This window comes from Oncorhynchus keta, unplaced genomic scaffold (assembly GCF_023373465.1).
Source record: "Oncorhynchus keta strain PuntledgeMale-10-30-2019 unplaced genomic scaffold, Oket_V2 Un_contig_3970_pilon_pilon, whole genome shotgun sequence".
Taxonomy (NCBI): Eukaryota; Metazoa; Chordata; class Actinopteri; order Salmoniformes; family Salmonidae; genus Oncorhynchus; species Oncorhynchus keta.
The window spans coordinates 28,952-49,979 of record NW_026287531.1 but is presented as its reverse complement, the minus strand read 5'-3'; the positions used below and the strand labels follow the sequence as shown (position 1 = coordinate 49,979).

Genomic DNA, 21,028 nt, shown 5'->3' with positions numbered 1-21,028 from the left:
GGAATTGATCAAAGGAACTATTTCTTTGACCACTTGTCCTTTAAACACATTTTTCTTGTTTTTTTTGCACACCCCTACATCATGAACCACCCCTACAGCACCCCTACTTCCTGTGGCTATGCACACAGAAACTGAGATCAAGGTAAAAACAAATGCTGACAAAACAGTAATAATGAATATGCAGCAGTTGGTCTTCTTACCACGAACAAACTTACTTTAGCTGGAATTTCATAGTATCTTCGTTTATTTCATTTTGTTTCATGTGTACTATGACAGCTAAAAACTGAATTACATTAGCACAAACATGAGATGAGCTGAGTTGAGGCAAAATGGAGGTATAACGGTCTGAGCGGTGGAGGGAGAAACATCTTGACTAGAGGCTAGAGCAATACTGCACTACAAAAGCACTACAAAAGCAAAGATAAGTCTACACAAACAGTGAATATGAGAAAAATGACTTTAAAGTTTATTTTGCTGTTCAGGCAAATATGTTGTAGGTTCATAAGTGATATTGCATTGATGTAATATTTTATGCATATCAACCATGACCATTTGACCTCTGACCCCTAAAATTCTGATACTGCACTCTGCCTTTGTATGACCTTGAACAACCATATGGGTAATGCCAAAGCAAAGTGCACTAATGTGCACTAATGTTGATCCAACTTTATTGTTGTTTGTTTGTTTGACGGATACCGTTTGAGAGTTCAAACTGTATTTAAAGTTTTCATGTTTGGAATGTTGTCTAACCCTAATGGTAAGAACTAATAACTAACAAGTATCATACCAATAAGACATTCTAACCTTTCACCGTTACAATAAGGAGGTTATCATTTGTGAGTATGAAACTTTTTCACTCATCATTATTCTCAATACATTCAGGATTTTCCGTAATCATGGTAGCCTGCACATTCATTGGAAGTGTTTAGAAACATATTATATTCTTATTTACAATAAAATTGCCTCCGAAATGACACAATAGGTGTAGGTGTTAACATCATCACAACCCCACCCATAAATTCAGTTTCTGCGTTAAAATTTCCTCTTCCATTGTTGGATCAACAAAATCCTAATTTGTTCCACGTAAAGGTGAGTTTTAAACAATTATTTCACTGACATTAGTTAGCTATTTTAATTTAAATACTTGTTACTTGGTGGTCAGACTGCAGTGTAACATAAAAAGTCTTACAATTTTGATTGTGTGTGTGTAGTGTTGATGATAAGAATGGAAGAACTGGACTCGGTCATGAACCAGGACAGATTAAGACAGAAAAGGAAGGATTGTTTAGCCGAATAAGGAGGAGAGGGTAACTTAAATCTAAAGCGAGAGGGAAATCTAACAATTAGTGGCGTGAGATAACGATTATTAGAGTTCTTTACTGACACAACCGGAAAATAAGATTTTAACTAGGGCCTTACAAACCCTGGGCTTATAGTTGTTAGGTTAGACCTAAAAATCTGATTCAAAAGTCAAAACTATTGGTAAGATTTCCATAAAAGAGCTAAACTTAATCATGAGAGATTAAGACAGAAGAATAACTAGAAGTAACTAAGTAACGGTAAATTACAAATTTATAGAACAGAAATATATGGAACAGAAAGACAAGAGAAACATCGATTTCGGTCTAAGATGGAAAAAAAATATGATTTTGATGGCCGTCTAAATGTAGAAAAGCTGGAATCCCTTATAAAACAGATACATAAGGAATGTGGTAATAATGTGTAAAAGCAGAATAAACAGGGGTTATACACAGCCGGAGTTTGGCTTTCGGAAGCAAAAAAGAGAATGGGACGCGCCGAAAAAGAGTTCGAGAGGCACTACCCACCGCTCCCGCAGATAGAGAAGTTAACCAATTGGGTGGGCGTGAGGGTAACAAACTATATCTTCCTCGATTATACCAACAATGCAGAGATAATCCAGTCGACGAATTGGTGATTATAAGAATACGGCTGCTGGAGCAACCAGTGAAATTACCACCCAAGTATGTGGATCCCGCGGAAACTGAGAGAGGTATAATGAAGTTAGAGAAGGAAATAAAGTCGAGAAAAATGAATAAGGTGGGTCAAAAGAAAAATACAAGATGTTTTAATTGTAACAAAATTGGACATTTCGCCCGGGAGTGTAACACTCCACGAAAAAATCGTCAACAGGTTGTAATTTAACTGTGGGGAAGTCAGAGGCGACAATCGAGTAAAGAAAGGGAACTGAGGGAAAACTTTGGGCGTTTAAATTTGGGCCATTTTCTGTTGTCTAGATGTCGGAGTAACAAATACAGATAACTGTGAAAATGGGTATATTTGCGGAGAGTCTCAGTCAAATTCATAGCGCTGGTAGTATAGTGGCGAGCGCAACAGTCTCACCAACAGTAATCCACGGTTCGGTTCCCGGCCGAGGCGTTTAACTAAAATTGATTTTAGATCGTAATTGACCTATTTGCATGTTTTGCCTGAAAAATACGGTCGCCAGTGCTTGCCAAAGTTATAACTGAACGGATATTATGTGTTCTAGATAGAATTGAAAAAAGAAGTCTTTAAAAATAACGGCGAGACAATTTCGATGTAAAACGCTATTTCGCCCAAAATGATCTGGTGGAATAATGTATTGAGATGGGAGTCGTATTTAAATAGATGTATCATAGAAAAGAGAGTTACCTAAAGTTAAATGGAGGGGATAACGGAGAGATACGATACAATTTACCACCCGGACTTATGGCTATTTATGAATCGATTGACATATGAGAAATTTAACACAAAAACATGGTACGTTTAAATGTTAGGGTATAGTAAGTTGAGAAGTTTGGTTGGGTTTACTCTGATGATTAGAATTTAAAACTGAACTCAATCTGAATAGGGAATATATATTTTACAAAGGCAGGCAGATTTGTGGCTATAGCCAGCAACGGAATTGCTAGACACTCAATGGGGCTATATAGTGCAACGCTTTGGACTATAAATTAGGTAAGAATAGTTTAATCGTAAGAAGTTGTGATTGTTTTTCCGAGTATTGAGTTTTGGTTAAGGTAACGCCAGTGAATTTGAACAAAAAGTAACGTATTCTAAAAATGATCTGTTTTCCGTTCTCATTGCTGGGAACAAATAAAATGTCTTATCTTAAAGGGACAGTGCACGGTAATCACAGTGGTTTGAGTGTATGACAGTGGAAAAAATATTGTGGGACGACAATTCGAAGGTAAAAAAATAAGTTACATGATACCTCAAGAGATTTAAAACAAACGATGTGAAGGGATCGTCAGAATTATTGGGTGTCGTTGTAGGAGTAAAAGTTTGGGTTAAGGGGATTTCCCTGTTCCCAGAGACAAGGCATTTTTAAGGCGTACACTCGTTAAACCCCTACAACTCATCCAGAACTGGTCTGAGTTGGTGTTCAACCTTCCCAAGTTCTCTAACGTCACCCCTTCCGAATAGGCTTCCAGTTGAAGCTAAAATCCGCTACAAGACCATGGTGCTTGCCTACGGTAGCTGTGAGGGGAATGGCACCTCAGTATAACAGGCTCTGATTTAGGCCCTACACCCAAACAAGCTTTTCATCCAATCTGGCCTGCTCGCCTCCCTACCACTGAGAAGTACAGTTCCCGTGCCCAGTCAAAACTGTTCGCTGCTCTGGCCCCCAATGGTGGAACAAACTCCCTACGGCCAGGACAGCGGAGTCAATCACCACCTTCCGGAGACACCTGAAACCCCACCTCTTCAAGGAATACCTAGGATAGGGTAAGTAATCCTTCTCACCCCCCTGGGGATTTAGATGCACTATTGTAAGTGGCTGTTCCACTGGATGTCATAAGGTGTATGCACCAATTTGTAAGTCGCTCTGGATAAGAGCGTCTGCTAAATGACTTAAATGTAAATGTAAATGTAATGCTAGTCTGAGTTTGTAATTAGACAAGTGAATAACGTATTGGGAATAGAGTTGTAATTAAAATACTAAGTCAAAGACGAGACAGGTACTTAGAGAAAAATGGATTCTAAATTATAACAAAGAGACAATTATGATTTATACCCATCGAAAAGCTTTTATAAAATTGGCGAATTTAGAGATGTTGGTTGGGGTGGTAAATTATAATTCAGGATTTGAACAGATGTGATAAATTAGGTTTGGTTAATCGAACAAGAATTATTTACAATTAATTTGAAGTAAACATATGGCAGGTTGAGCGCTTGATGATGACGTCACTAGCGAGGCACTTTTGTCACCAGGGACTGGGGATAACGGAGCAAATCGTATGGCTGTTAGTGTGTGTATCGAGGTTTGAGTAACTTTTCAAAGTTGATATAAAAGTGTTTTGTTTATTTGTTTACTGGTTATGGTCAATTTTAGGGGTTGATTAAACTTGAACAGTGTGTTCTGGGGGTTTAGGTAGAACTATTTGTTCCAAACGGATGAGAGTTACCCAAAATAAGTAAATTAAAGGAGCCATGAGAGAATGCGAATGCATATTTATTAAATATCAGGGATTAAATTACGGATTCCTTACACTGAAATGTACGACATTTGCGGCAGAGAGAAAAAGTAATGCATTGGATAATAATGTTATCGGGTTAATTGTATCTTAAGGTAGCATGTTCATTTAAGTAAACATATCCGTAGACGAGGATAAAGGGTTCTTTATGTCTAATATGGTATGACCTTTTGACCTTATCATGACTGGCTTCTGAGGTCTGATCAGCCTCAGGGGAGAGTCATTTGTATAATGAATGGGGTCATATTGAGTTACTAGTTTTAAGGTAAATTCATTAGAAATGAAGCAGTTTTGGTTGAGGGCTTAGAATTACTGTTTGAACCGCAAATGAGAAAGTGGTTCAGGATTCTGTCTTATAACATTAGCTGTGGAGTTTTTTGAATGGGCTATTAGGGATTTGGTATTGTAACAGAGAGAAAGTCATATTTATCATTGAGAATAAATAGGGGAAGATAACACATTTTGAGCCAACAGGGCAGGGAAGAAATTGAGATATTTTTGTTTGGTTTTAACACCCGTGTACAGAAGTGTCAAAAGACGGGGGACATTACCTGTGTAATGGGGGAGGGTGTCCGTATGGGGATTACGTAATAACCAACTTGGGACAGTTCTGGGATTGGAGAAGAGGATATCCTTATGGCATAGGAGATCCCACAAAGGTGGATAGGTTTTCCATGATATGGGGGAAACCTGGGAGCACTGTTGAACTTTGTAAAGGTGATGAAATCCTACTAACCATCAAAACTATTAAGCTCTCTGATGCAGGCAGATACACCCTCGGACTACAAAGGACCGTGTCAAACACGATGGGTGTGTTTTCTATTAAGGTACTGCCAAAACCAGAGGTCCCAGACGAACCAGGGCCAGACACACTCCTCTACCACCCCTGGACCGAACCTGCTACTACTGGGTTAAAAATCCCATTCAGGTAATTAATGTTAGACTATTCAACTATTGATCAATTAGGCACTGAGACTGGTTTTGATGGTAGGGACAATTTGTGGCTGTCTTATACAGAATAGACTTGCTTAGGATATGCTTCTTGCTAGTCAGGGGGGCGTCTGCAAGATGTTCGGTGAACAATGTTGTACGTATATCCCTAATAACACCAGTCCAGATGGTAGTATATCTAAGGTCCTTAATGGGCTTGATGCACTATCTGTTGAGATGAGGACCATGGCGGGAGTGGAGGAGTCTGTTGTCTTGGCCTGGTTTGGTAAGTATACTGGTATGGTGGTTACTGGATTTCTGACCCTAATTCTTGTATTATTGTTATTGATGTGTTGTGCTGCTTGCATCATACCGTGTTTTAAGAAGTCTGTTACAGATGTGGTGAAGGCTTCAGGCATGATGCCTTTGCTTGATGCTCCAGTTGGAGATACTGAAGCATGCTTTCAGGGGAGGATGAGACTGATTGAGGATGACCCATGTATGTTTGTTCTCCCTGTCGTGAAGGGTGGCATGGTGCCCACCTGGTGCAGGATAGAAATAGCTGAGAGGACCAGATGGGTTATAAGAATGCTTTGTTCTGCTTTACTCTGTTTTCCATGACCAAAGTTTTATTCCACACTTTGCAACACATATTAAATCCATGTTATTGTCAGATAGAATACTGAGGGTCCCCAAGGAGAGGGCTTGTTAGTGTAGGAAGGATTTTTAATATGGTTAGCATTTATTAGATTATACGTTTTTAAATAGTATTACATTTAACAGGAATATAGGACATCTATGATGATTTAGGATTATTGTTAGGATTAAGATAGATTGATTAAGGAAATGTAAGGACTTTAGAGAAAAGCCGCTCATAGACATGTTCTTTCTAAAAGAAAATCCATGAGTTTAGATAAAGCCAAACAGTGAGGCATGTAGTTCAAATTTGGGAATGTGAAAAACAGAGCCACAGGCAGACAGAAGAGCCCTCCCCCGCACTGCAGAGACCTTGAGGGTTGGAGAGCAGAGAAGTTTTAGAAGGGGAGCCAGGACGAGCAAAGATAACATAGTGTGTAGATAACAGTTACTGAGTGGAGACAAAAGCGAGAATTGGACATGTGGAAAATGAAAGGGACACTCCTAAATGATAATGTCAGACATAAGGATAATTCACTAAATCTTACCTAAGTCATTGTGTAAGAATAAGGCAAGGTTGTTACCTGGGCAGAGCCAGGTAACAAAGGGGGGATGGGTAAATAGTGTTCTAGAATAGGATGTGACCTACGGGATAATTAACGAATAATTTATTTTTAGCTAATAAACAGAACGAATAAGAAACTGTTTTATTAACCAAACCTGTATGTCCAAGAGTTTATGCACTACAGGTGAACTACAGGTGAAGTCACTCAATCCAGTCCCATAGGTCTGGTGGGGGGACCATACCAAGGGCTCCTGGTGACAGCTAGCTGAAAGAGCTACCCGGATTCATATCGCACTGCGGGAGGGTAAGACACAGTTCCGTTGTCGAACAATAACAGAGTTCGAGAGGAGAACTGGAATTAACAGAATTCTGGGGGCCATCTCTCGAATGAAAAATACCTTACCTGTCCTTTCCTCACTGTTGTTGTTCATAGAAGTGAAAATGTGTCTGGCTCTTGGTAAGCGATGTGTTCTAGGGGAGAGGGTGGGGCTCCACATGGAAGCTGTTCGTCTGAAGCTGCCTTATCGTGGGTGACATATTCCTGATACAGCATGTCCTACTCGAGTATGCGGAGAGTGGTAATTTGACCCATGGTTTAGACGGTGAGGATTTTGTTCCAAAATAGAAGAGATACCGGTGCAGGTTCCCCTATTGATCGTGGACACAGGTCATAGCTCACGGGGAGAGAGGGCTATATGAATCCACTCACCCAGTAGAGTAGAGTGGCATAAAGAGATGCTTAACCCTTTAAATAGAAACGAAGGAGGATCAAGGGTTGTGGTAGGAAGATGACCTGGTCTTGGTCGACACCCTAGTACGGTTCTGGGTAGAGGAGTGTGGGTCGGTATGGTAAAGCTGTTATGCAAGCAGGAATGCCAGATAATGACAGTTGTATTGATTTGCACTATTTATATCCCCAGGAACCAAGTTAGTACTTGCAATAGGACAGAGAATATGACCACTGACGAGACCATGTCTGAATTGACAGGCTGGTTGAACTCTGCGGATTTCAATCAAATAAAATGGGCCAGTGTTGACACCTAGTGGTTGTGTGGGTCATGTGTGCAGACAACAGGACATGAAGTTATCTAATAGGGAAAAGAGAAGCACTCCATCTGGGTCATTTGATGACAAGGTATACATTGATAACATTGGGGTTCCAGGAGAGGTGCCAGATGAGTCAAAGCAAGAAATCAGATCCTAGCAGGATTAGAGTTAAGCATTTCCGGGGTTCTACTCTCACAAGAAAAGGGGGAAGTGGGCGTGATAATCAGGACCATGTCTTACATCCCAGGTAATACAGCTCCAGACGAATCAGCGCCCGAAGCCTCAGCTGGTTTGACCACCCTGGCTCACGGGTTGGCAGAAAACTCTGGGGTGAATACTTCCCTGACTAATTGGTTTGATAGTACGTTTGTAAAATGGAAAAATGTTATAATCACTGTGTTATGGGCGGCATCCACCTGCATGACTGTTTTAATTTTATGCGGCTGTTGTCTAATTCCCTGTGTGCGAAGCCTTGTTTCCAGGACTCTGGAGAGATCAATGACACAACAGATGGGGCGTTATGGGCCGATTCCAGGTTCTGACCCGTGGAGGACTGAAGGCATGTCTACAGAGGAAGTGGACGAATCTGGATCTGTCATTTGTGGGGAATTTATGTTTGATGAGAATAGTGTTGAGATGAAGGGGAATTAGATTGTAATTTGTTTCAATGATTAAACTGTTTTTTAATAAAGATTGTGACAAAAATCCTGAAAAAGGAGTTATGATTCTGATGTAGGTTTAAAAACAGTTGGAGTTAAGGTTAGATTTGATTAATAATGGGTGAAGAGTCGGATAAACATTTATAATAATGTTAGTATGAGTAGATTAATAATTATATTTTGTAGATTTGAATGTATAATATTTGATCAAAGGGAGGATTGATAGAGGAAATTATAGTTGAAATGATTAATTATATATACATTTCTGATTAAAACCATTTATTCTGATACTATTATGTTATGATATGAAATGCATGGGTTCTTGGTTCTTGGCTGTTACTGAAAATGTAAGCAGAACAAATTAATTGTCTGTGCCTCTTGGGAAGTTAAAGGGGGAGAGATGCTATAGCTTTTCAGACAGATAAGAAATGTTTGGGTGGTGTTCCATTAGTGGAGAAAAGTATATCTTTTAGACAGTTTGGAATGTAGTTTTATGGGGGGAGTAGGAGAAGAGTTTCAGACCTAAAAACAATGGGCTCTTGTGAGAATCGGAGAGAGGGTGGGAAACTGATGATGTCATGCTCAGTTTATAACCTGTGGAAAAATGTGTATGCGGTTAGTACTCTCTTGTAATAAACACTGTTACCTTTGGCTTTTAAGACTGGTCTCAATCTACTTCATGCATAATTCATGAACTTACAACTCATTAATGAATTAGAAATGAGTGCGAATTGGTTTTGGCAATAAAACATAAAGGAATTTAGAATTCCTCTATCAACGGTGGTGGTGGAATTGAAAGGCAAACACAAGGTGGTGCTCTTCAACTCCTGGGGGGTGCACTTAGTGACCCCCACCTCACGCCTAGAAACGGTATGGTCTTGTGGTAGATAAGAGGGAAGAGAGAGAGAGTTAGTTTCACCTGGCAGAGTAGAGTTCAGTGCGTGAGTCTGTAGTGGGTGCATCTGTTGGTCTATAAGCCATGTGAGTGTACATACAGTAACTCCTCCCATGAGAAGAAAAATAACAAACAGGGGTCCAGAGATCCCCAAACGTTCCCAGGGGGAAAGGTGTGATTTAGTCAGAGAGTATGGGGGTGCATCTCCCATTTTCCTTGGCTAAATAGATGTAGAATTTGGGACCGAATGTAGACCACTTCGGTCAGTTCTGACTTCCGTCAGTGTGCGGGAAGGGGTTGGAGCTGGTGTACAATGTGTGAGGTGGTGCCAAGGTGCGCCCAATTCACCTTTGAGCTGGACTGAGTGTGAAGTAACCTCCTTCACTTCGTACGACCCAGTCCACCTGGGTTTCAGCCACTTTCTCTTGTGGACTTTGACCCTCACTCAGTCTCCAATTTTTACCTTCAGTGGTGCTGGATCTTCCGTCAGTTCTCTCTCCTGGACCTTGCGCACCTGAACAGAGAGAGCTGCAGAAAGTTCCGTTATTTTTTTCACATAATTATACATTACAATTTGTTGTACATCAAGAGCGGGCATATGACCTCCCTCCCTTGGTGGACCAGGCATGACTCTACCAGTCATTATCTCATAAGGAGAGCAACTTCGACCCGGCACATATTTTAGCTATTTTGAATCTTAAGCGTTTGACCTGCGCGTTTCCACGAGACCTTGGGATTGTGGCCTATAAACAGACCCAAATTTAATGACTGATTTCGCATCCTCTCTCACTGTTGGAATTGCCTCTTCCCATTTGGAAAACCTATCCACCATCACTAATAGTTATCGTTTCCCATTAACCACATTATCCGCCCCCATGTCTGTGTAATCTATGCCAATGTCCTGAAAACATGCATTAGGTAATGTGTATGAGCCCATTGGTGTTTGCATGGTTTCTTTGGGTTGTGGCTACCACATATGTTGCATTCGTCACAAAATAAATCATCATCATAAAATAAGTCAGTCATATTTTCATGTGAGGGTGCCACCAGATGTGCGAGGCCTTTTGGAGGGTCTGTAGTTTGCCTTCGTGTGTGTGTGGCTATGTGCTTCTCGTAACAGTTCTGGGTCCATCAGTGTGGACTGCTCCATGGGCATAGGCTGAGTCTGTATAGATATTCACAGTCTTTCCTTTTCCTCTGATGAGGGCCTGCGTCAATCCGATGATTTCAGCAAATTGGGCAGGTGCTGGTTGAGGGATGATGGCTGATTGAAGGGTGACATTACGATGTGAGCTGTTTTTTCAATAGCTTTTTCTACTGCAGCAACGTATCTGGAGCATGTTGTCTGTCCTACCTCAATGTGGTCAAGTTTGGAAGAGTAGTACATCAAGACCCTTCTCTCCCCCTCTTGTTTCTGGAATAGGATGGATGAGGTGAATCCTTCCTTTTCAGAAACATCCAAATGGAACTTATTCTTGTAGTCAGGTGCATCATGTCTTCGTCCCAGTCTTCAGTGTAGAGGCAGTCACCAGTTTCTGTTGCATTGAGTGTGCAATGGATCTCAGCTTGGGGAGTCTTGTATGGGTGCAGAGTGTAGATTTGAGCTGTCCGTTGGTTGAACTTAAACTGGATGTGAGGGGTGGTAGGCCCTGTGGGTAGGCATTTTAGCCAGTATACTTCTTGGGTGTCAGACAGCGTGGGCGTTGGCTGGAGTGGCATCATCATAATTCTTGCTGGGCGATCAGGTGTTGACGTGGGAGGGTTGGTGGATACTTCCACTCCACTTTCAGTAGTATGTGAGGGAACTTGATAGTAGAATAGGTGCATCCTGTGTCTACCAGGAACTGATGGGGGACACCCTCAACTTCGCACATCATTGTTGGTTCAGTGTGCTGTTGAAAATGTTGTCTCTCTTCTCCTGCCGTGGGTGGTGGGCATTTTTATGGCCAGGGCATGGTGTTCCCTGCCATACCTTGAAACTGTGGTTGGTTGTAATCTTGCTGCTCCTGCTGCATGTGGCTAGATTCTGGGTGGTTGTATGCTGGCTGTTGCTGAGGTCCTGGGTGGTTGTAGTGAAAAGGGGGTGGTCCTCCTCTCTCTCCCTGGTGCTCCTCCCCCTCTGTATGGTCCAGTGTAGGGGCCTCGTTGAGCCCGTTGCTGTTGCAGGATATCCCGCTGTGGGGGAGGGTATTGGGGTGGTGGGGCTGCCTAGTGGCAGTGAGTGAGGCTGCCGTGTTATCTGGCTGCTCCCCTTGGTCTTGAGTTTCTACTGCAATCATTTGTTTGGGTGTGGTGGCTGCAGACATTTTATCTAATTCGTCTGATAATGTGTATAATGCGTTTATCTAGGTTTTAGTCAGTCCTTTGTGTGGCTTATTTCTATCTTTGTATACCTAGCCCGTCCTGGACATCAAATCCAGGATGTATTCATGGTGTTAACAATAGCCCTAACTAATAGATCGCCCCCTCTTATACAAGGGTAGAGTGGTGAATGGGGGTTATCCCTTAATTACACGGCGAGAGAATTCACCCCGACAATTTTTGATTGGATTTGAAACTTATAGAATTAGGTCTCGTGATAACCACAACTCAAACGTACTCAAAACCCCAAACAGAACACGCAACCGTATACAAAACTGGTTACCTATTAAACACGGGGTAGACAAAATAAAATGTTTAACGTTATATACGGGGTACACAACTCTTCCGTATTTTCTAATTAATATGAATTTGGTATAACATAACCCGGGGCGTGGAATGAATTTTTTAAACACAGGGCACACAGCTCTTCCGTATTCTCTAATTATTCTACACAGGGTACACACTCTTCCGTGGAAATGTATTTTTTAAATACAGGGCACACAGCTCTTCCGTATTCTCTAATTATTCTACACAGGGTACACAACTCTTCCGTGGAAATTTATTTTTTAAATACAGGGCACACAGCTCTTCCGTATTCTCTAATTAATATGAATTTGGCATAACATACTACACGACCCACTCGACAGTACACAACTCGTCAGTAGGACATTTTACATGTAGATTATTGATACATAGGTAAACATATATTGGCAGTCCCTATTCCATAGTACACAACAGTTCAATAGGATGATAACCAATAGCTGAGCAATACCTTTCAACCAGCCGCGTTAATGCGTAATTTAATAGGTATAATTTAGCAAAAATTCATACCCACTCCCGGTACTGCTGATCTCAATTTGGTTATAGACTATATTCGAATATGCAGACTTGAATTTAAGGTTCTGCTCACCTTTATTTTAAGAGATCTCTGATCAGTTTCCCGAGGTGGGCAGAATGGTTGGTGTCTCCTAGATTAGGTCACCCGTCCTTCAGGATTCAATCGTTTCCTGACGGTCAGTTCCTCAAATCAACCTACGACGGATCGAATTTCAGGTTCGTTAGAAACCCATCTTCTGCTACCAGATTCTGTTGATGATAAGAATGGAAGAACTGGACTCGGTCATGAACCAGGACACGGTGGAATAAATATATGTAGGCTGTTTATTACAATGAAAAGTATTGCTCAGGCGTGCACGGGCTGTTCAATTGACTCAGAGAGAGACCCTGGAACGCGCCCCAAAATATGTCGTGCATGAGAATTTAAACATAGAATGATGTAGGTAGATTCTGGTAGTCCTGGCTTCTGGTAGGTTGCTTGTAGGTGATAGACAGTCCCCTCCAGCCTGGTGTCCGTATCCCATTGGTTCTTGACAGAGTTCTTTGTCTTTGGAGCCCACCCCGAAGGGGGTCGAGTGTATGTTTAGGAATTTCAGTGTTTATGTTCAGTGTATATGTTATCTCAGTAAGCCCCCGTACGGGGTAGTACCAGTGCGGGTTAGTATCTACAGAAGGACAGGGGAAGGGGAAGGTTTATGACACAGTGTGCAAGCTATTCTATCATGCTTAGGCCACAGGCATTACATGTGTTAATATGTTACTACAGTAGCTAATGTTAGAGTTACTTGCATTTCACTTTTTGCACGTCTTTGCTAGATAGCTAGCATGCTAGCTAACTAGCTCTCCCCTGTCCTGTGCAGTTAGTCTGCTCCACATGGTGGTTCCATGGGCGCGTGTCTCATTTCAGCACCAAGCTTTTTCAGCCTCATGCTAGTTTGTTCTCTTTATTTCAGCTGCTTACTATATATTGAGGACTAATCTGATTAAGGTGATTTAAGGTTGTTTATTTTGCCAAATTATAACTTAATTTTCTCTTTGTGGGTGATGCTTTAAGATAAATATTGTGGCCATTGCATCGGCAGCTAGCTAGTCTAGCTAACTGGGTTTCCCACTCCCTTTTTCACCAGTTCCTTTTGGAGGTCTTGTAAGACTGCTCCTAGAAAATGACAACATAATTTACTCGCTGGAATTATGAGTATATTTTACTGGACTAATTAGGCCGTGTCCATATTTTGGGACAGTGAATGTGAGTTGAATAGTCTGTTTGCTGTAGTTTGGGACCTGCTTCAAGTAATATCAGACAATTTGTGGTCATGATCCAATATCTTCATAATGTACTTTGAAATGAGCATTGCTAAGTAAAGGAGTATTTAGTGAAAACGTTTTCAGTCATCCTTATAATGTGTCATGATTGAAATACAAATGTAATGCTTTTTCATCCATTTTGGCCTTACCTCGTACCATTAACTGCTTTCAGTCATGCTGATTAGGGTGAAATGCAATGGTGAACAAAAATATGTCAAGATCATTGACCTGACACTTGAAAACCTTTTGATTGGAGGTGTCGTGTCTTTACTATCATTAAATGAAGACTTTTCGTTTTTATCAAATATTAAACTGATTAATCATGTAACTGTAATTTAACTAGGAAGTCGGGGCACCAAGGAAAATATTCAGATTACAAAGTTATAATTTCCTAAAATAACTTTTCAGATGTTTTATATCTGATCAATTAGTCTTCAAATTAATTTAATTATTTATTTTACCTCACATTAGTCTCATTCCAAACTTCGTAAATTGTTGGTTATCTGCACAAACCCAGTCTTCACTATGAGTCATCCATACATCAATTGTCTTAAATCATTTATTTATTAACTAACTAAACAATCACAGAAGTGCACACACAAACAAACAAAGTAAAAATGGTTACAAGAAATTATAGGGGAATGTACCCTAGTGGGCTAAACCGTCATCGCGGCTTGGTGGACAAAAAGGGGGAGTGTGGGTCAGCTGAGAAGTCACTACAGAGTTGATAATAAGACCAATTGAAATGCTAATCCTTTGCACATGAACACTCACTCATTCGGGAACAATTGCAATCAATATATATATTTACGCTCAGTGTGTCGTCTTGATCGCTGTTGAAAAGTTAGTTTCTGTTGGAGAGTTTCCGTCCTCTCTCTCTCTCTCTCATGGTTAGGATGGATTGTTCAGAGTGACATTCATTAATTCGTTGTAGAATGAATGTTTCGGTTCTCTGTTCATGTTGTCGGTTCTTCATGTTCAATGATACCGAATTCCTAGCTGCAGACTAGTAATTAATATCAAAGACTTGTTCTTATTCGGTCGGTATCGATAGTCTAAGAGTTTAACCATGTGGTATGATTAAAAGATTCAGCAATGGTCTGCAACCTTTGTCCCCTCGTATTGGAGAAAAACATGGTCTGTAACCTTTGTCCTCTTGTGATTGAGAGAAAACATGGTCTACTGAGAATTTCACAAAGTTTGGGCTTTATTTGGAATTGCAGAAAAGCGCCTGTCCCAAGATGCCCAACCCTAACTGGGCTCATGGGGGGTCCTCTGATTTAGTTAAATTCAAAAGGGAATTGGAGTTTCCTTCATTAAACAGTCCAAAATCACATTACACAATTTTGCAAACAGTATCATCCTCAGTCATTCATCTTATACAACAATTAGACGTAAACCTCATATCTGAGGCTATTATATAAACAGCGTTATGGTAATGTGGCCACACCGTCTCCCATGAACTTCACCAAAATTACCAAATGGACCAGTTCGTAGCTGGATTCTTCATCGATCTTTTAAACCTTCTCTGGAACATAAATGTTGTTCGGACCTGTGAGGTTCTGTGAGGTGGAAGAAATTCCTTTGTTCTCTATGAAAATTCACAGTGTCTCTATACTGTGTGGCCACGAGGAGATCCTCTCCTAGGAATTTACGACCTCTCTCTGACCACAGCAGTCTGGTTGTAGGAGCAGAGAGCGGGGGATGGTGCTCGCTGTACCCAAAGAGGGCAACGTCATGACAGAGGTAAACTTTTAATTTGTGATTGGAAATAAATGTATTGTTTTCATACATTTACAAGTCAGTTTGATTACTTTTACCATTACAATTCTAATTGTAGATTGTTGTTTTAATGTTTGTCACAGCTTTCCTGAAATTTGAGATCGCACTTACTAGTTTATCAGAGGCAAAGCTGTATGATGGGTCTGGAACTGAAGTTGATGGGGATGTGTTTGAGGAGGTGGTGAAATGGCCAGATCGAGGTGTTTTCAAGCTCACGCTGAACAATGAAGCTAAAGGTATGTGCTGGTTTTCAAGTCTTGGTTACTTGTGGCATCACTTTCAAAATAACCATACATTTGACATGCCTGTATTGTCAGATTTTTGTGTATTTCAGAATCTTCCCTGATAAGTCCTGCCTCTGCCAGTTCTGTGATGGGTGGTTCAGACCATGAGTCGGATGATACAATCATTTTGAGCAAGGGTGGAAGCCCCTCACGAAAGCGTCACAGATCTGATGACGAAGCAAAAAATTCATTCTTTAATTCACTTTCCATCAAATTGATTTTTTACTACTGTTTTTCACATCTAATAGAGAGCAAACTGAAGAAAAAGCATGGTGGATAGGTTGTCATCAAGGAATACTTCAAAACTAAAAGTCTGACTGGCTGCACCAGACGAAAAATGATAAATATCCTTGTTTCGGCGATGACAGAGACTCACGGGTAAGTTTTCAAGGAAATAATGGAAATAGTTGCGCATTACTTGCTCCCATATCTGCTGAATGTTAAAAATTACTTCTGTATCAGTATCTCAGTCACATAATTGGTTAGGCTACTGCTTACCATTCACTGCTATTGCTAGAAGATTTCTCTTGTATCAAACTCGATGGACATGATACTGCATCAAAAATCACTCCTGATATTTAGATGACTGGGGACCAATGCTGCTTGTGGAGATTTTGATTGCTGTCTAAACTTAACATTATATTCTTGTCCGGACATGTGAGAGAAACGTTTGCACAAGGCATCGTCTTCTTGTTCCCATCCCTGAAGGATCCCTATGTAAGTATATATTATAACTGATAAAGGGCATCCACGTTAAATTTGTCTGGTATGGTATCTGAGCAAATGGGATTTGGTTATTTGTTTTTTCTTTCAAGATTGGTACCCATGTAAATGTTCTTAAGGAACATTATTTACGACCCTAATAGTGGAGAAGGGTACCTCTTGTATAGAATCAAAACCGTTCAGAGGAATTTGGCTTCATCTGAGAAACGACTCACTCAACTATGCTCTGGAGGGCCAACTGCTGAGAGGGAGTCCAGTCCATCCACTTTGGTTACCCTGAGTGAAGACCAGTGCAGAGAGGCCATTTCTCTTTTGAAGCATTCTTCTGATGAAGAAACAGTCAAACAGAAGATGAAATTGACCTTTGAGTACAGGAGGAAGATGACCCAAGTAAATGCTCCACCATCCTAACTGAATTTCCACACTTTCTGGATGTGAAGACTTTTTTTAAATAACAGTTTTAAATTGTATAAATTGCATTTAATCTCTAGATGCCAATTCAAGTTGGCCAGTAAATGTAATCAAAAACAACACTTCCGTAATAGTAGTTCAATAAATGTGTATGCTGGTGATTTACTCAAACTCTGTTTTGGAGGTCAACGTGGAATGTTTTGTGAGAAAGACTTGACTTTCGACTTGACTCGAAACAAATGTTTTGTTCTTTGTCTTATTTGTTTCATATTGAACAGGATTTTGTGCTGCTGTTTGGAGGGAACATAAGTCAAGTTTTTGGAGAGGTGGCCAACTAAGCTGTATCACAACCGGACGTGATTGGGTGTCCCATAGGGCGGCTGTTACGATAAACTAGGAGTGGTGGGTGGAATCAGGCGCAGAAAGCAGGGTTCAGTAGATTGTCAAATTTATTCACCGGCGCAACAAAACGGTCACGCCAACACACAGGGCGCATACCCTTTACCAGCCCAAACAACAGGACCAAAATAGTCTGGAGAATAAAGACATGAAAAAACACCATCCAACAGAGTAACAAAAAACAAGCCCGCACAAATACCCAGCGGGCCTAGTGCCCTTAAATAGCCTACAAACAAACACTAACACAAAACAGGTGTACCCAATTACCCAATAACCAGAAACAAACGGAAAGGGAATCGATGGCAGCTAATAGGCTGGCGACGATGACCACCGAGCACCGCCCGAACAGGAGGAGGCACCATCTTCGGCGAGGTTCGTGACAGCGGTGCACAATTGACCCAGCGTCGTCCAGATTTGGCAAGTGTAGGCCGTCATTGTAAATAAGAATTTGTTCTTAACTGACTTGCCTAGTTAAATAAAAGTTCAATAAAAGAATAAATATTCAAAAAAAATCTACATTCAAGCAAAACATCATTATGCCAAGCAAGACGCTAAGCATAGCCACTCAGGGAGCTGAAAATCAGGAGCTGTTCGAGATGGAAGAAATTGCAGTTGCTGAGGGAGCTGACATGAATGCTGACAGTTAGATGATCATAATTTGTCACATATTCAAATAACTCTGAAATGTTGATGTCACTGATGATGGAATGTACCCTTTTAATCAGGATCTCTTCTTTGTTTAGGATGGCACGGTGACCTTTCCTCCATCCTTCTCCTACTCCATTTGATTCCTCCTTCATCACAAGGCCGCAAAAGACCAGGAAAGATGCTCTTGGTGCCTTCGATGAGCTTTTCAAGACTCACTTTGTTTTTCCTACTGCTTAATATACAATTCTGCGCAACATGTACACTTTTACACAGACATCTGTGTACAACATAGACATTGGGAAGGTTAAGGGGACTCCAAGGGTTGCTGAGCTCAGAGCTAGACTCCTGCACTAATGCAGATTAAGTTATGATGAAATGTTTTGTTTGCCATGCTAGTCATGGAAGTACCAACTTGCTCGTGAGGCATCTCAAGTTGATGCATGTGTCACAACTTCTGCCGAAGTCGGTTCCTCTCCTTGTTTGGGCAGTGTTCGGTGGTCGACGTCACCGGTCTTCTAGCCATCGCCGATTCATTTTTCATTTTCCATTTGTTTTCCCACACGCCTGGTTCCAATTCCATCAATTACATGTTGTGCATTTAACCCTCTGGTTTCCCCCCATGTCCTTGTCCGTAAATGTTTGTTGTTAGTGCTTGTGCACTTGACTGGTTCGCTACAGGTATTATGTGACCCATATTTTGTTGTCATGGGTGCCGTTTGGTTTTATAAATAAACAGCTCCGTTTTTTTCCCAGTTTTGCTCTCCTGCGCTTGACTTCCCTGCAGCCAGTCACGCACCCCCTGACAGCATGCAATGTTCCATGGTAGAACTCTGAGACTAAAATGTGGTCAGGCAGATTGCTGCTGTGGATTCTGTACATTTTCAGGCTTTAGGAAGCTTTTGAATAGGGCACATTCCGGAGACTGTCAAATTTGGATGCTGATTTTCCTTCAAATTCTAGTTGTAACCAAGTTGTACCAATATCTAACAAGAACACACTTGATATGTGTGCATCTGCTATTGCACAACTGCAGGTGTAGGTCAGACGACTGTAAATAGTTTTGTATCTTCCATGGAAGAAGCAGTTCAAGAGATACAGGGTCAAGCTAACACGACCGCTCTTACATGCATATCTTCAAAAGAAGGAAACTGTCACTATTTTCAGGCTATTGAAAATCCTTTCACATTGTTGAATTAGGTATCAAAACTAAGTGCTTATTTCATACAAAAATGGGGAACAGTTCAACCATTTGAGAAAGTCTTTGGTGTTATATTTGAATATAGAAGAAACAAAACTACTGGAACTTATGATCAAATAGTCATAACTGATACATGTTCTTATGTTCCAGTTCAAGACATTGCAGTCAATTTTGAAGAACCCAAACACAAGTGGCATGTTTAACTCAGAGCACAATTTTAAAGATGGTGTTGACTTTGATTTGGAAGATGGACTATATATGAAGAGACATCCTCTCTTTTCTAAAGAGAAAAATGCATGGCAAATTCAACTCTTTGAGACTGCTAATCCATTGGGATCAAAAAAAGGGTATTCACAAGTTGGGAGGTATATATTTTACTTTGAGAAATTCTCCCCCAAAGTTTAAATACATTTGGGTAAATATTCACTTATTTGCACTTGTGGTTTAAATGTGCACTATTCCATTCCCAGGATGTTAAAACTTGGATTGGATTTGACTGAGGGTATTGAAGTTCCCTTCTTCAGTGGTCGTATACATGGCAGTATTGTCCAAGTAATTGGAGATAATCTTAGTATACATTGCCTGTTTTTGTGGAATCATTTAATGCTCGTTATTGTTGCCGTTTTTGCCTCTCTGAGGATGACCCAAGAGTGACTTTATGAACAAAACACATGACCATTGTCAAACTATTCAGTCAAACCCAACACTACCACATGTGTACAGTGTGAAGCATGCTTGCTTATTGAACTCTGCAGTACTTCAATACAGTTTCAAGGAGTCGCACAATTTGAGGAAAAACGTGTTAAAGTATATACAAGCCAACTTTATGACTGCTAAAGATGTGTACGGTAGAGTTCATTCATTTAACTATGGCTACACAGAGAGGAGAAATCGTCCACCTGCAGTCAAATTGGATGATGGGAGCAATGATTTGTGTCTAAATGCTGTTAGGGTCTAATTTTTAGAGTAAATAACTCACGGACACTAGAGAAGCGTAACCAAGTTTAATTCTTCCCAAAGGGTTGATGCGGTAGCGCAAAAAAAGGGCTCTGATGACACCTCCTTCGCCGGATCTGCCCCCACCTTCACCACCGGCTCGCGTCTTGAGTGGAGGCCGGATAGCTGGCTCGAAGAGATGCCTTGCTTTCGGCACCGCCCCCAGATAGGGAAGAGGGGGGGGTCATCGACGGCACGAGAAAGAGCTAGAACAGTAGAATTTGAATGGGTAAAACTAGACAGTTGTGGATAGAGGATGCATCTGTCATTAGTAATGTTTCACAATAACATGTCAAACTGACCCTTTACAGATAATAATAATAATATATGCCATTTAGCTGACGCTTTTATCCAAAGCGACTTACAGTCATGTGTGCATACATTCTACGTATGGGTGGTCCCGGGAATCGAACCCACTACTCTAGCGTTACAAGCGCCATGCTCTACCAACTGAGCCACAAGGTTAGAATGAGACTAAGTGCTAAAAGCTGACCTGGTCCCGAAAAGAGTATATAAGGAGAAAGCCTTCATTAAGAGGGTTTGATGGTGCTACTTCACTTATCACCGACAGACAGCGTGTGACACTTCAACTATCATCAACCTAAAAGGTCATATCTGACTTTCATACTCTAGAACAATTTTATCTCTTGACTTCTGATTTCTGAACGAGACATACTGAGACAAAATCCCACTACGCTCCTTGTGCTGAATACATCCACTTCCTAACCGGACTGGATAAATAGCATCAGTGGTGTTACAAAGGGGCTTGATCTCCAACCGTTCTCTTCACTAATCACTAAATCATAGTACAAACTTCTAGTAGGAGAAACAGATAAAGTGATTTGGCTAAACCGGTAGAGCAATTGTGAGTTGA

At 40.9% G+C, this 21,028-nt stretch overlaps 1 long non-coding RNA gene across 1 annotated transcript; it reads left to right on the top strand.

The window, feature by feature from the left end:
- Window positions 1-818: 818 nt before the first annotated feature.
- LOC127924351 (uncharacterized) lies at window positions 819-8,968 on the top strand. Its single transcript, XR_008117696.1, has 3 exons — window positions 819-1,089; window positions 5,306-6,913; window positions 8,127-8,968. It is a non-coding gene; the product is annotated as an uncharacterized LOC127924351 (long non-coding RNA).
- The last annotated feature ends 12,060 nt before the right edge of the window (window positions 8,969-21,028 follow it).